The sequence below is a fragment of the Mirounga angustirostris genome, unplaced genomic scaffold (assembly GCF_029215605.1).
Source record: "Mirounga angustirostris isolate CCGP_5_RB_7025 unplaced genomic scaffold, mMirAng1.0.hap1 SCAF_2, whole genome shotgun sequence".
NCBI classification, from domain to species: domain Eukaryota; kingdom Metazoa; phylum Chordata; class Mammalia; order Carnivora; family Phocidae; genus Mirounga; species Mirounga angustirostris.
In genome coordinates this window covers 70,668,650-70,681,925 of record NW_026991710.1, presented here as the reverse complement: position 1 = coordinate 70,681,925, position 13,276 = coordinate 70,668,650, and positions in this window count along the sequence as shown.

Genomic DNA, 13,276 nt, shown 5'->3' with positions numbered 1-13,276 from the left:
TTAAAACGTTACTGATGTACAATATCATTAACTAGCTTTTTCATTTATGGGACTGGCATTTGGCATCATGGAAGGGCATCTAGGGGTCCTGTAAAAAGTGGGGAGGAATGACTGGTTCTTTTAGAGAATTGATAATGTCTGAATTAGAAGAAAAAATGCTAATATAAATCCATCTTAAATAAAAGGAAATGGAATAGATTTTTGTTTCTTTAGGGTTAAATAACAGATTAAGGTAATATATGCAACCAAATTTGCCTCACAGTTATACTCGTTTAACAGCTGCAAGGCTATTGTTCAGGTGTGGGAAGAGGCCCCCTCCATCCTTTGCTACTCAGGCTCAGTGCTGTGATTTCAAGTATGTAGCAGCTTGTCATTTAGACAAATGACATTACTAACACTAAGTTCCATGTTTATGCCCCTTAAGTTGGATTTACAATGACCGTTCAAGGACACGAATTTTTGTCGCACCGTTTAAATTGTTTGGAGGTGGTGAATCAGATAATCTGCTATATAAGACGGAAGAATGGTAATTTACTCTATATGCTGCAGAAGTAAAGCAGCTTCTCACTGGGAGAGGTAACTGCTTGAGAAGGCTGCTTCTGGGGCCAGAGTGTGGCTCTGAGTCCCACACTGACATCCATTAGCTGTGTGACCTTGGGCAGATCACTTAGCCTGCCTGTATTTGTTTCTTCATCTGTCAAATGCACATGCTATTACCTAGCTCATGGGGGTTGTGAGAAGTTTTAAATGAATTAGTATGTGTAAAACTAACAATGCTTGGCACATATTATGTGTATATTTTAAGCACTGTGTGTCTTAACTATTCCTGAAATTTTTAGGAAGAGCATGTAGTCATCATTCGTAGTGTCTTTAAGTGGAATAGGTTATTAGAATGAGGCTAGATGTAAGATCTTTAAACTGCATACATCAAGAGGGTAATTTGCACATCTCTACAGGAATGGATTGATTTATGAATCATCTTTTTTCTAGTTTTTCTCACAGGATATATAAAATTTGTTACTTAAATAAAATTGAAAACATTTTTTCTATATTAAAAAAACTTTACTGGGTATTTAAAAGGTATTTAAATGAAAGAAAATTACAGATGAATTTTGAATATTGGAACAGAAATTAGGGGTAACAAAGCTCTGAGTCCATTTTAAATATTTAATATTGTTTTGAGATTACTAAACTTCTTCATCTACTTTTCTCAGTTGTGAAATGGGGATTGCACTATTCATTTACCTCACATCTCCATTATAAGAATTATGTGTGAGATTAAAGGTAAATGATCTTATTTATTATTAATTCTATCTAAGGTGTTGGCTCCTATTTACTAAATGCTGCTTTTAATAGAAATATGGATTAAATAATTTCTTGCAGTGTTATTCTATAACTATAATCCATAGGTTTTGTGGACATTTGGAGGGGGGAGGGTATGTCTATTTTGGATGCATTCCAAATGAGTTGATATTATTGATTTGTGGGATCTAATCACACATTTTAATAATACAGATGGCAGCTATCTCTATAAAACATAAAGCACACAGGTTATAAACTTTCAAAATAGATTTCTTAGTTCTGCTTTTAAAAATTGTTTTTTCCCTTTAAACGTATTACCCACATAAATTTGTCATGTTGTCCATTTAGCGGGGGGGGGGGAAGTTCACAAATTCTAAAAACAAGATTTCCACAGGACTCACTATGGTTTACTCTGTGCCCACGGGAATGATTTAATGCAAACTTAGATAGTTACAGAAATAGGTTTCGCTGGAGTGGAGCCATGTTGAGATGAACCGTATGCCCCACCACAGGACTCTTCCGGTCATAGCTCCAAAGTGCCACACGATGGCAGCATTTCTGAAAAGGATTTCAGACCACAAATCTGGTTTCTCTTGTTTTCTCACTCGGGGAAGGATAGGACATTTCACATATTTAATGACAGAACTGTAAAACAGCTGTGGGGCCTTCCATTTCTTGGAATGCCAGGTGAGAAAATATTTCCCAACAATGCTCCGCTACACAGTAACAAGGAACACAGAGGCCAAGAGAACTAAAGCATTCCTGTTCTGCTCTGTCATAGCTTTCTGCAGTCCCAGGTAGACACTATTGTCTCCTTCCCCACTTCCCACATTGACTCAAAAGGTTACTGATTCCGAGATCTCGCTCAGGGGAAAGACTTGTGAATTCACAGTTAAAGAATGTGTCTGGGATGTTTCAGAGATGAGAAGATAAAGTGATTTGTAATGGAGGCAGCTGTGCAAAGAATGAAATGGATAATGTGTTCATTCTGACTTTTGAAGAGGCTCGTTCTTCTTGCTCTTTGTAATTAAACATGCTGCTGACGCTTTTCTTTTTCTGAATAAGATTTTTCAGTTGTCAGAATTAACGTGTTAAATGATTGAGGTCAGAGAGGCTTGATCTGTTTCCATTCTTGTTTAGGCTAACACTTGGTTGTTAAGAGTCAAAATGTCAAATCGATCCAATTCCTTGTAAATCTTGTATGTGGAAAGGAAGAAGTTTAGTTGTTAAGCTGGAAAGCAAAGAGGGATTTGTGATTGTAAAATAGAGACACTATAAGAGGACATATGGGGATATATAGAAAGCACTGTATTTTTTTCTTGAATGACATAAAAATTCTCATATAATGGAAAAATTGAAGTGTCCAAATGTCCCTGTTTTGTGGAGTTTTTTTTTTTTTTAAAGATTTTATTTATTTATTTGAGAGAGAGAGAATGAGAGACAGAGAGCATGAGAGGGAGGAGCAGACTCCCTGCCGAGCAGGGAGCTCGATGCAGGACTCGATCCCGGGCTTCCAGGATCATGACCTGAGCTGAAGGCAGTTGCTTAACCAACTGAGCCACCCAGGCGCCCCTTGTGGAGTTTTTTAATACCAACTTCCAGTTTATTTGGATATTTCTAGTTATACTCTTAGTAAGGTACAATCAACTACTTAAACTTTTTCAGCTCTGCAAATAATTATTTTTTTCCCCTGAAACAATGTTCAGATAAAAATCTGATATCTTGGTACTATCACTAATCTGTCATAGAGGAGTTGGAACTGTAACTAAGCAGAAACCTACCACAGTATTCATCATTTGTAGTCTGGAAGAGGGGCATTATTTATTAGAGGAAAGGAAACAAGGGTGGAAGGTAAGAGGGTGCTATTTTTAAGTTCAGACATGAAATTAGAACATTTCAGAAATAGAAAAAACAAACACCGTAAAACTTTTATCCTATTGCTCAATAACTTAAATAATGAAATTCAGCTCCTGAAAAAAGTGGCCTTACTATTGGTAAACATTACTTCCACTTAAAACAAAAGAGAAAAGTTTCATTTTAGACACATAGAATTGTTATAGAGTAAATAAATATTCAATAAGTTGTTAGTGATTAACCACTCAACTCTCCATCCTTAACAAATTTTGAGCACATAGTTTGTGCTTATCAATTCAATACATTAGGCTTGAATTCGTAGTGTATCATACGTGGATATCTAATATTTGCTGGTACTCAAGAATCAGATAGTGTTTTTCTATTAAAGTATTATTACCAACTCTGAGGGCATTCTAACACTCTTTAAGTGATAGATTCTTTAAAGTGGACTTATTAATTTTTTTTCTTAAAAGGACACCATTCTGACCCTCATGGAATCTCATGGAGACTTTTATTCATGAAAATCAACCATAAGAAATTTGGAACTTGTATAGCCAGTGAGGTTAAGGGGGTGCAGTTAAATAGTAAACTCAGTGGGACTATGGATAGGGAGAGGCATATGGTGGAGACCCTGTGTCTACACTGGAGTAGGGTGGGTATTTTGGGATTGGGCTCGGACAGGAAGTCTCTTTTTCCACCCAACATCAATCACAGCAGCATAGAATCCTATACCTGCAGCAGTATGGGGAACAATACAGAAGCTTGTCGTCAGAGGACCCGAAGGGGATTGGGGGGGGCAAAGCTGCAGAAATGTACAAATAGGAAGTCTAGCAGCTCAGGCCCCTGTCAATACAGAAAAGGCATTTTGCCACAATAAGCAATCAGTGATCAGCATTCTGCAGAATGTATTTGAGGGGAGAAAAGCATTCTTCTAAACTGGATTATGAGAATTCTTATTTAAAATCTGATGTTTGAGGGACGCCTGCGGGGCTCAGTTGGTTGAGCTTCTGCCTTCGGCTTGAGTCATGATCCCAGGGTCCTGGGATTGAGCCCCTGCATTGGGCTCCCTGCTCAGCAGGGAGTCTGCTTCTCTCTCTTACTCTCCCTCTGTGCTCTCTCTCTTTCTCTCTCTCTCAAATAAATAAATAAAATCTTTAAAAAAAATCTGATGTTTGAATAATTTTTGGTAGAAAATCCGTTATAAGGTTAATATGAAAAAGTGACCACTTCAATACAGAACAGAAGAAAATCTGAAGAAGGGACAAAAACTGGACAACAAAAGCAGCAGCTAAATCCATTATTTTTCTAGCCACATTTGGCTAAGGTTTTTTTGTTTTGTTTGTTTTGCCAGTTCCTATTAAGGAAGAACTCACATTAATGTCTCTATTCCACGGAATAACATTTATGTTTTAAAAAATATAATTAAATAATTAGTAATTAAAATTTGAGTCCTTTAATGTTTGAATTTTTTAATAAAAAGAAAGCCCATGATATGCTCATCCCATAGTTTATGTGTCAACAAATATTTATGCAGTGAATGAAAAAAATTAACTCTATTGCAAAATGTATATAATTCTTATGTAAATTGAGTCATTTCTGATTATTTTCTGATGCTTTCTTAAAGTCTCAAATTGACCATCTCTCTGACGATGGACTCTGAAAAACAAACTGAGGGTTCTAGAGGGGAGGGGGGTGGGAGGATGGGTTAGCCTGGTGGTGGGTATTGAGGAGGGCACATTCTGCATGGAGCACTGGGTGTTATGCACAAAGAATGAACACTTCATCTAGAACTAATGATGTAATGTATGGGGATTAATATAAGAATAAAAAAAAAATTGACCATCTCTCTGGTTCCTATTAGAAGTCACTATCAGGCAGAATGGATTACACCTGAGAACTTTAGGCAAGATTCCTGCGTCCAGAGAGGGCTGGCCAGGTGAATGCTATTTTTTGCAGAACATGAGGTCCTCTGAGGTCTGACATTCTCCTGTCTCTACAGCCTTATCTTTCACTGATTTCCTTTCTTGTAGTCCATGCAACAGGTACACGGAGCCAATTGAAGCTCCCCAAAGTGCCATGCTAGTTGAAGTCTCCACGCCTTTGCTCACACCGCGTGACACTCGTGCCTAGACTATCCCTCCAGTCCCATCCACACCTGCACGTGAAATATTTTCTTTCCAGACTTAATTCACATTAAGCGTCAAGGCATCGCTTATAAAGCCTTTTTTGACCTAAATAGAAAGAGCCATTTCCACTTTTTGTAGGCCTAGTGCACCCTGCCCATGATTTAGCCCACCTCTGATACTTTATTGCCATTACATACTTGTCTCCTTACACTGACAAGTAAACTCCCTCCAGGCAGGGACTCGGTCTTAACCACTTCCTGGTAGCAAATCAGTAAATGTTTGAGGGACGAGTGAGTGAAGGGGCACACCTTTATTAATGCTTAATCCTGTGGATGCTACATATAACACCAGCATTTAGCATCCGCTCCAGGGAGTGAGAACAACTAACTGCTGGGTTCTCAGAATAACTGGAACAGTAATCCCCCGCTTATCTGCAGTTTCCCTTTCCGCAGTTTCGTTTACCGGCCAACAGTTGCGTCCGCACGCAGATAATCCTTTTGCTGAATCGTCGGACGGTCAATAGCAGCCTAACTCTACGTCCTAATGCTGCGTCATTCTCCTCACGTCATCTCCTCACATAGGCGTTTTGTCATTTCCCATCATAAGAAGGGTGAGTACAGTTCCAGATGCTTTGAGAGAGACCAATTCATGTAGCTTTTATTTGTTATAATGGTTCCATTTTATTTATTTATTTTTATTTATTTATTTTTTATTTGAGAGAGAGAGAATGAGAGACAGAGAGCATGAGAGGGGGGAGGGTCAGAGGCAGAAGCAGGCTCCCCGCTGAGCAGGGAGCCCGATGCGGGACTCGATCCCGGGACTCCAGGATCATGACCCGAGCCGATGGCAGTCGCTTAACCGACTGAGCCACCCAGGCGCCCCTATTTCTAATTCTTTTTTTTTTTTTTAAGATTTTATTTATTTATTTGAGACAGAATGAGAGAGAGCGAGAGAACATGAGAGGGGGGAGGGTCAGAGGGAGAAGCAGACCCCCCGCCGAGCAGGGAGCCCGATGCGGGACTCGATCCCGGGACTCCGGGATCATGACCTGAGCCGAAGGCAGTCGCTTAACCGACTGAGCCACCCAGGCGCCCCTATTTCTAATTCTTTTTTTTTTTTAAGATTTTATTTATTTATTTGAGACAGAATGAGAGAGAGCGAGAGAACATGAGAGGGGGGAGGGTCAGAGGGAGAAGCAGACTCCCCGCCGAGCAGGGAGCCCGATGCGGGACTCGATCCAGGGACTCCAGGATCATGACCTGAGCCGAAGGCAGTCGCCTAACCAACTGAGCCACCCAGGCGCCCCTCCATTTTATTATTATAACTTTCCTACAATGCCTAATTTATAAGTTAAACTTTGTCATAGGTATGTAAGTATAGGAAAAAAATAGTATGTCTATAGGGTTCAGTACTATCCGTAGTTTTAGGCATCCCCTGGGGGTCTTGGAGTGTATTCTTCAGATAAGGGAGGGACTGTATACACATTTTAAAAATGCCGTTGCAGAATCTGAAGAGCCAGCATATTTCCCCCTTGTCTGTGGGGTTCTGGGAAGCCCTTTAGCTTGTCTGGGTCTCATGTTTCTTAATAGAGTTAATCTGGATTATTTTTAAGGTCACTTTTGGCTCTAAAATTCTGTGATTTTATGTTTCTTTTTAAAATTCACGAGGAGTAAAATATTGACATTACAATAGGAAGAGCAAGCAAGTTATAGAAATAGAGATGGCATTGAGATTGTAAGAGAAAAGAGAAGTTCAGATTAAAAACCAGAAAGGGAAGATTTTGACGCAAAAATTCTCTAATAGGCTGGCAGTCAGGTAAGAGTTGAAGAGTCTTTAAGATGTTTCAAAGTAAACTATCATGTGTTTTTTTTTTCTATATTTTAAATCATAGATAAAAAATGAATATTATTATAATAATATTAGTAAAAATAAAACTTTTTTTTTTAAGAGACGAATCACTTCCAACATAAAACTCTAATGAGTCAATCTTAAAGGTTCTGAGAATTTTTTATCCTTACCTCCCCAAACATGGGTTTTCTAGAGGTGTTTCTCACCCTGGGTCACATGAATTTCTTTTGGATTCTGTTATACCAAGAGTGGGAGATTGAAGAGAAAGTGACTGAAGAGGTTGGCTTGTTTCTTTCCTGGAAAATGCTGCCTGTGGTTTTTAGGAGGCAATTTCGTTGCCAAAGAGATCAAGAATATCAGGCTTCTCCATAATCTGGAGATGTTTTTAGATTTTTCTTTCCCGTATTCACATCCTCTTTATTTCCAAGCATCTGCAGATGTGACTGGTCTAGGCAACCTATTAATTTCACTTTGTATGAGATGAAATCATTCAAGAGTTATCTAAAATCAAAGTTTGTGATAAAATTCTGTTCTCTTTTTACCCATTCATGTGTAACAAATTTCTACTGCTTGTTTTTTCCCCAAGAAACACTTCCTCAAGGGGCGCCTGGGTGGCTCAGTCACTTAAGCATCTGCCTTTGGCTCAGATCATGATCCTAGAGTCCTGGGATCGAGCCCTACATCGGACTCCCCACTGAGCGGGGAGCCTGCATCTCCTTCTGCCCCTCACCCCGCTCTCATGCTCTCTCTCTCTCTCAAATAAATAAATAAAATCTTAAAAAAAAACCCAAACACTTCCTCATAACTATTATGACCTCTGCCTTTACCTTTTCTATGGTAACAAAGAGTGAACCCAGAACTTCTGCCTTTACTGTTAAAAGGAGAGATATTCAAAATAATAATGATAATGATACTACTAATAACAATAGTAGTTATACATTTTCATGGAAAACCTATAATATTCTAGATTTAAAAATATACATTATGTCTAATATTCCTAACAACTACATTAATTCAGTATTAGGATCTCAATTTTTCAGGTAATTAAATGGAAGCCATTTCCTGTGCAGTCATGTCTGTACACATGATTTTATTCACTCCTTGCAAAAACCTTTGAGTATATATTTACAGGGTCAGTAGAGGCCCAGAGAAGGGAGTGACTGGTTCCACCTGTCTAGAAAAACTTTCTAAATGCAATACAGAGGAGGAACTGGTTTTTAGAGACTAACCTCTAAGATGTGAACTGAAAGAATAAGCATCCAACTTTGACCAAACTTGGTTGAAAACAAACAAGCATACAAAAAAAAGCTGTAAGTGACAATGAAATTGGTGAGAAATTTTGTTGAGAGTGAATAGTTTTGTTTCTCATAGGCTCAAATCTAATCAAAATGCAGAGCTTTATTTATCCACATGCCACGCAGGTAATGTCATGCTATGATTATGAGCCACACAGTGTCAGAGAGTGTTAATACATTTTTGCTAATCTTATGCTGCAATGAATCACCGATTCAATATACACAGATTAGTGATTGTGGGTTAATATCATTAGCTTCATGCTTAATACATACAATGACCTAAAATATTAGTTGTCTTGATTAGCTGAGCTTTGAGTGAATTACTTGTCATATTTTAACAGTCATTGTATACCTAGAGAAAAGAACAATTCAAAGGCACAAATTCATAGTTAGCCTTATGTCTTGCTACATTTGGATTCATTACAACACCTACCATAATAATTGTGACAGGCATTGCTAGCTGAAACTACATTTTCCAGCTTTTTTTTTTTTTACATCTGGGCATGGCCATGTGACTAATTCTTGCCAACAGAATATAAACAAAGTGATGTGTTTTTACTTCCAGGCGATAGTGCCTAAAACATTAATTGTGCCTCCTCCATAGTCTTTTTTTTTTATTTTTTAAAGATTTTATTTATTTATTTGAGAGAGAGAGTCAGAGAGAGAGAGAGCACAAGAGGGAGGAGCAGGAGAGGGAGAAGCAGACTCCCCGCCGAGCAGGGAGCCCGATGCGGGACTCGATCCAGGGACTCCAGGATCATGACCTGAGCCTTAGGCAGTCGCTTAACCAACTGAGCCACCCAGGCGCCCCCATTTTTTTTTTTTAAGATTTTATTTATTTATTTGAGAGAGAGAGAATGAGAGAGAGCACATGAGAGGGGGGAGGGTCAGAGGGAGAAGCAGACTCCCTGCCGAGCAGGGAGCCCGATGCGGGACTCGATCCAGGGACTCGATCCAGGGACTCGATCCCGGGACTCCAGGATCATGACCTGAGCCTTAGGCAGTCGCTTAACCGACTGAGCCACCCAGGCGCCCCCTCCTCCATAGTCTTATTTCTCATCCGTTGGCTGAATGAAGAGGACTATGAAGCATTTTTGGAGGGCAAAGTCCCAAGGAGGAGAGCTTGAGCTGTCTGCTGACTAGGAGCCCTGGTATTGAATATTATATGAACCAGAGCTGTGCTCTGTGGCTTCAAGTCCATGATAGCTCTTACAATAGCTGCTGTTAGGGCGCCTGGGTGGCTCAGTCGGTTAAGCGACTGCCTTTGGCTCAGGTCATGATCCTGGAGTCCCTGGATCGAGTCCCGCATCGGGTTCCCTGCTCGGCGGGGAGCCTGCTTCTCCCTCTGACCCTCCCCCCTCTCATGTGCTTTCTCTCTCATTCTCTCTGTCTCAAATAAATAAATAAAATCTTTAAAAAAAAAATAGCTGCTGTTACCTTAATGAAGGCAACCCCTGACATTACATTACATGTTCAATCCATAATTTTTGAATGTTAGCAAGTAGGCTCCAGATTCTAAACTCATGAGACTGGATTTACATTATGGTCCCATAACTTAAAATTTCTGTATTATAGTTTCTACCTAGATAGAGAATTTTCTATTCATTTTTGCTTCCTCATTCCTAAAACCCTGAATTAGTCCATGTGAAATTACTAATATGTTAAAATTGTAGTTGATTGTTTTATACAATAAGTATGTGACTCATTTAACTCCAAAAGGAGATGGTGTATCATCTCATTTAATTCCAAAAGGAGTAGCAGTAGGTATTTTAAATACTTAGGATAGCAGGTTACTCTTGGTCCTCTGTTTTTGTTTTTCTCACTTTTACCGGAAGAGAATTAACCTTGGTACAGGTTTTTGTGGACAGTGTCTAATGCTGGAAATCAGGGAGCCTGACTTTATCTTGACTCTACTACAAACTCCACTAAATATTGTCAAATTAGCTTGCCTCTGAGAAGAGAGAGGCTAAGCCATCTCCCAATAAATAATAAACGCATCTTGCAACTTCTCATTATTCACACAGCATCATTTACTTTATCTCTTAATTAGGCCACTTGGTTTTTGGGGCACCTTTTGCCTTTCACCAGGGGCCAGACAGGGGAAGGTAGAGATAAAGTTAAAATCAACCTATCTTGTTACATCTGAATACTTAAAGTCATGTTCTCTGCAGGTTTTGGATGACTTTTGTTTCGTGGAAGGAATGTGTTTATAGATTAATTTTACTCTCAGGTGACTTTTACCAGCTCAGATGTTGAGGATGGTAAATTCTGAGGCACTTGAAGAATTTTTAAGCTTTCTACCATGGTTCCTAATATGGAGATGACCATAATCAGAGGAAAGGTAGATTACATTACAAACTGTTTATGGTGGGGAGCTGGAGTTTTGACCCTGTCTTGCATATTTCACTATCAGTGAAATCCTGTATATTTCACTTTCCCCAACCTGTGGTGGTCTTTTGGTCTGTGGGTCGTAGCTTGGCCAGGGGGTGAGCAGAGTTCTTAGTGAAGTAAAGAGGTCACGTATCACATATCAGCAGAGCTGGTCCACCCACTCGTCTGGGTTGGGGAGGAAGTGGAGGCTGGGGTCAGGCAAGGGACCTTTTTCTGCTTTTAGACCGTGGCAAAGCATCTCAGACTGGGGTTTCATTTTATTTTTGTTCATGTGGAGTTGGTTCAGACACAAGTAAAATTGCAGTGTCTTAACCTCTAGTAAGGTTTCAAACACATCTTGCTTCATCAAGGTTGGTCTTTTAAGAATGAAATTTGTATCTCAGAGGTGATGGTAGTCTGAATTTAGAAGGATAAAACTGACAAACTTTCATTTAAATCTCCCAATCTAACTGTTTGGGAGTGTAAATTACTGAAAAATGTTTTATTTTTCTTTTTAAGAAGAAGGATAAGAATCCCATACACAGGAAGTTAATTTTCCTAAAACATTTTATTTTCATAGTATTTGTATAAAATTGGACAATTGATTTCTTTCTTGGGGTTCTATCTTCTATCCCAAGTTTTATCCATGGGGGCCGGATAAGAACTGGGACATAAAATCTGTTAAACTTTTACCCCATCATGCCAGGTATGTGTGAACACATGGCTAGCTGTATGTAGATCTTTTTCTCACACAAAGATTTGAGGTTTTTTCTTTGTTTTGTTTGTTTTTTTAACAAAAATCCATGAAACACAAAGGTATATAATAAATAGTTGAGACACTTGGGGAAGAATGCTAAGAAATCAATAAAATTTATTAAGTGTTGGGATAAATTTAGAATAAACTATAAAATGCCTACTTCTATACATTGGCTTATAAATGTTAATTTAGTTGCTTTGAAACAACATAATTTAGTATCAAATGCTTAAAAACATTAATTTCAGTCAATATAATTAAAAATATAAATTGTATGTTTCTGGTTGGCTATTAAGGATGACATTTCCCAATTTGGTACTATTGTTTTAGTTCTAGAATGTCCCAAGAACCTGGAGGAGAGATAGTAAGAAGACAGGCATGGAGAAAAGGAGGGGTGTTCTTGAACTGGGTTTTATTTTAGCTCTAAGGCAACTCAGGGCAGAAAATCAGTAAGACTGGAGATCAGAGCAGAAGTTTTGGTTCAAATAAAAATCAGTGTCTTCAGGATGTTAGCCTGGTGATGGATATGAAAGAGGGCACGTTCTGCATGGAGCACTGGGTGTTATATGCAAACAATGAATCATGGAACACTACATCAAAAACTAATGATGTAATGTATGGTGATTAACATAACATAATAAAAAAAATCAATGTCTTCAATAGTAGTCAAATCAGTGTATTCAGAAAGCAGCACCGGAATTGGCATTATGAGCTAGGGGATTTCTTCTTGGGTCTTTTAATCGAGTGCCAAACTGCTGTCTTGGATATCCTTTGTTTTAATTTTCTAGACAAGGGGTCAGTAAGCTCTTGGACCAAACCCATCCAAAGTTTATTTTTGTAAATAAAGTCTTATTAGAACATGGCCTTGGGGCGCCTGGGTGGCTCAGTCAGTTTAGCGTCTGCCTTCAGCTCAGGTCATGATCCCAGGGTCCTGGGATGGAGCTCCACATCGAGCTCCACATCGGGCTCCCTGCTCCGTAGGGAGCCTGCTTCTCCCTACCCCCCTCTTCCTCTGCCTGCTCCTCTCCTTGCTTTTGCTCTCTCTCTCTCTGTCAAATAAATAAATAAAATCTTAAAAAAAAAAAAAAAAAGAACATGGCCTTGCCCATTTATTTATATAGTGCTACAACACTAGAGTTGAGTTGCTGGGTCAGAGACCATATAGCCTGAAGAGCCTAGAATATTTATTATTTGGCCCATTTACAGAAAAGGGCCCACACCTGTTCCAGATGAAAGATCTTTCTTATTTTGGTCTATTCTTTAACTCAAGCATATGAGTCAGACTCTCACCCTAGTTCCCACTCTGTCATTTCTGGCTATATCAAGTCATTTTTGCGGTGTGATGAACAGTATTCCATTTAGTCCCCTGTGAGAGAATTCTCTAATTATTCCTATTGTTCTCACCTTCCTCAAAGATCTTTTGAGGAGTCATTTGTAAATCTGGGAATTTTAGTATGAATAGTGATACTAATACCTTTTATTTATATCTTTTAAGCATTTAAAGTGCTTTGAGATTGATGATCTTAATTGATACTTGTAACACTGTTTTCCTCTGGGAAAGGGATCTGATTGGCTAGAGATAAGGATGGGAAGGAGACTTAAATTTATTGGCTTTTAAATTTTGCATCATGTATGCATTTGTTATCTATTACTGTAGAGCAGGGTTACCAAAAACTTTAGCAGCCTAAAACAACACACATTTGTTGACTCAGAGTTTCTGTGGGTCA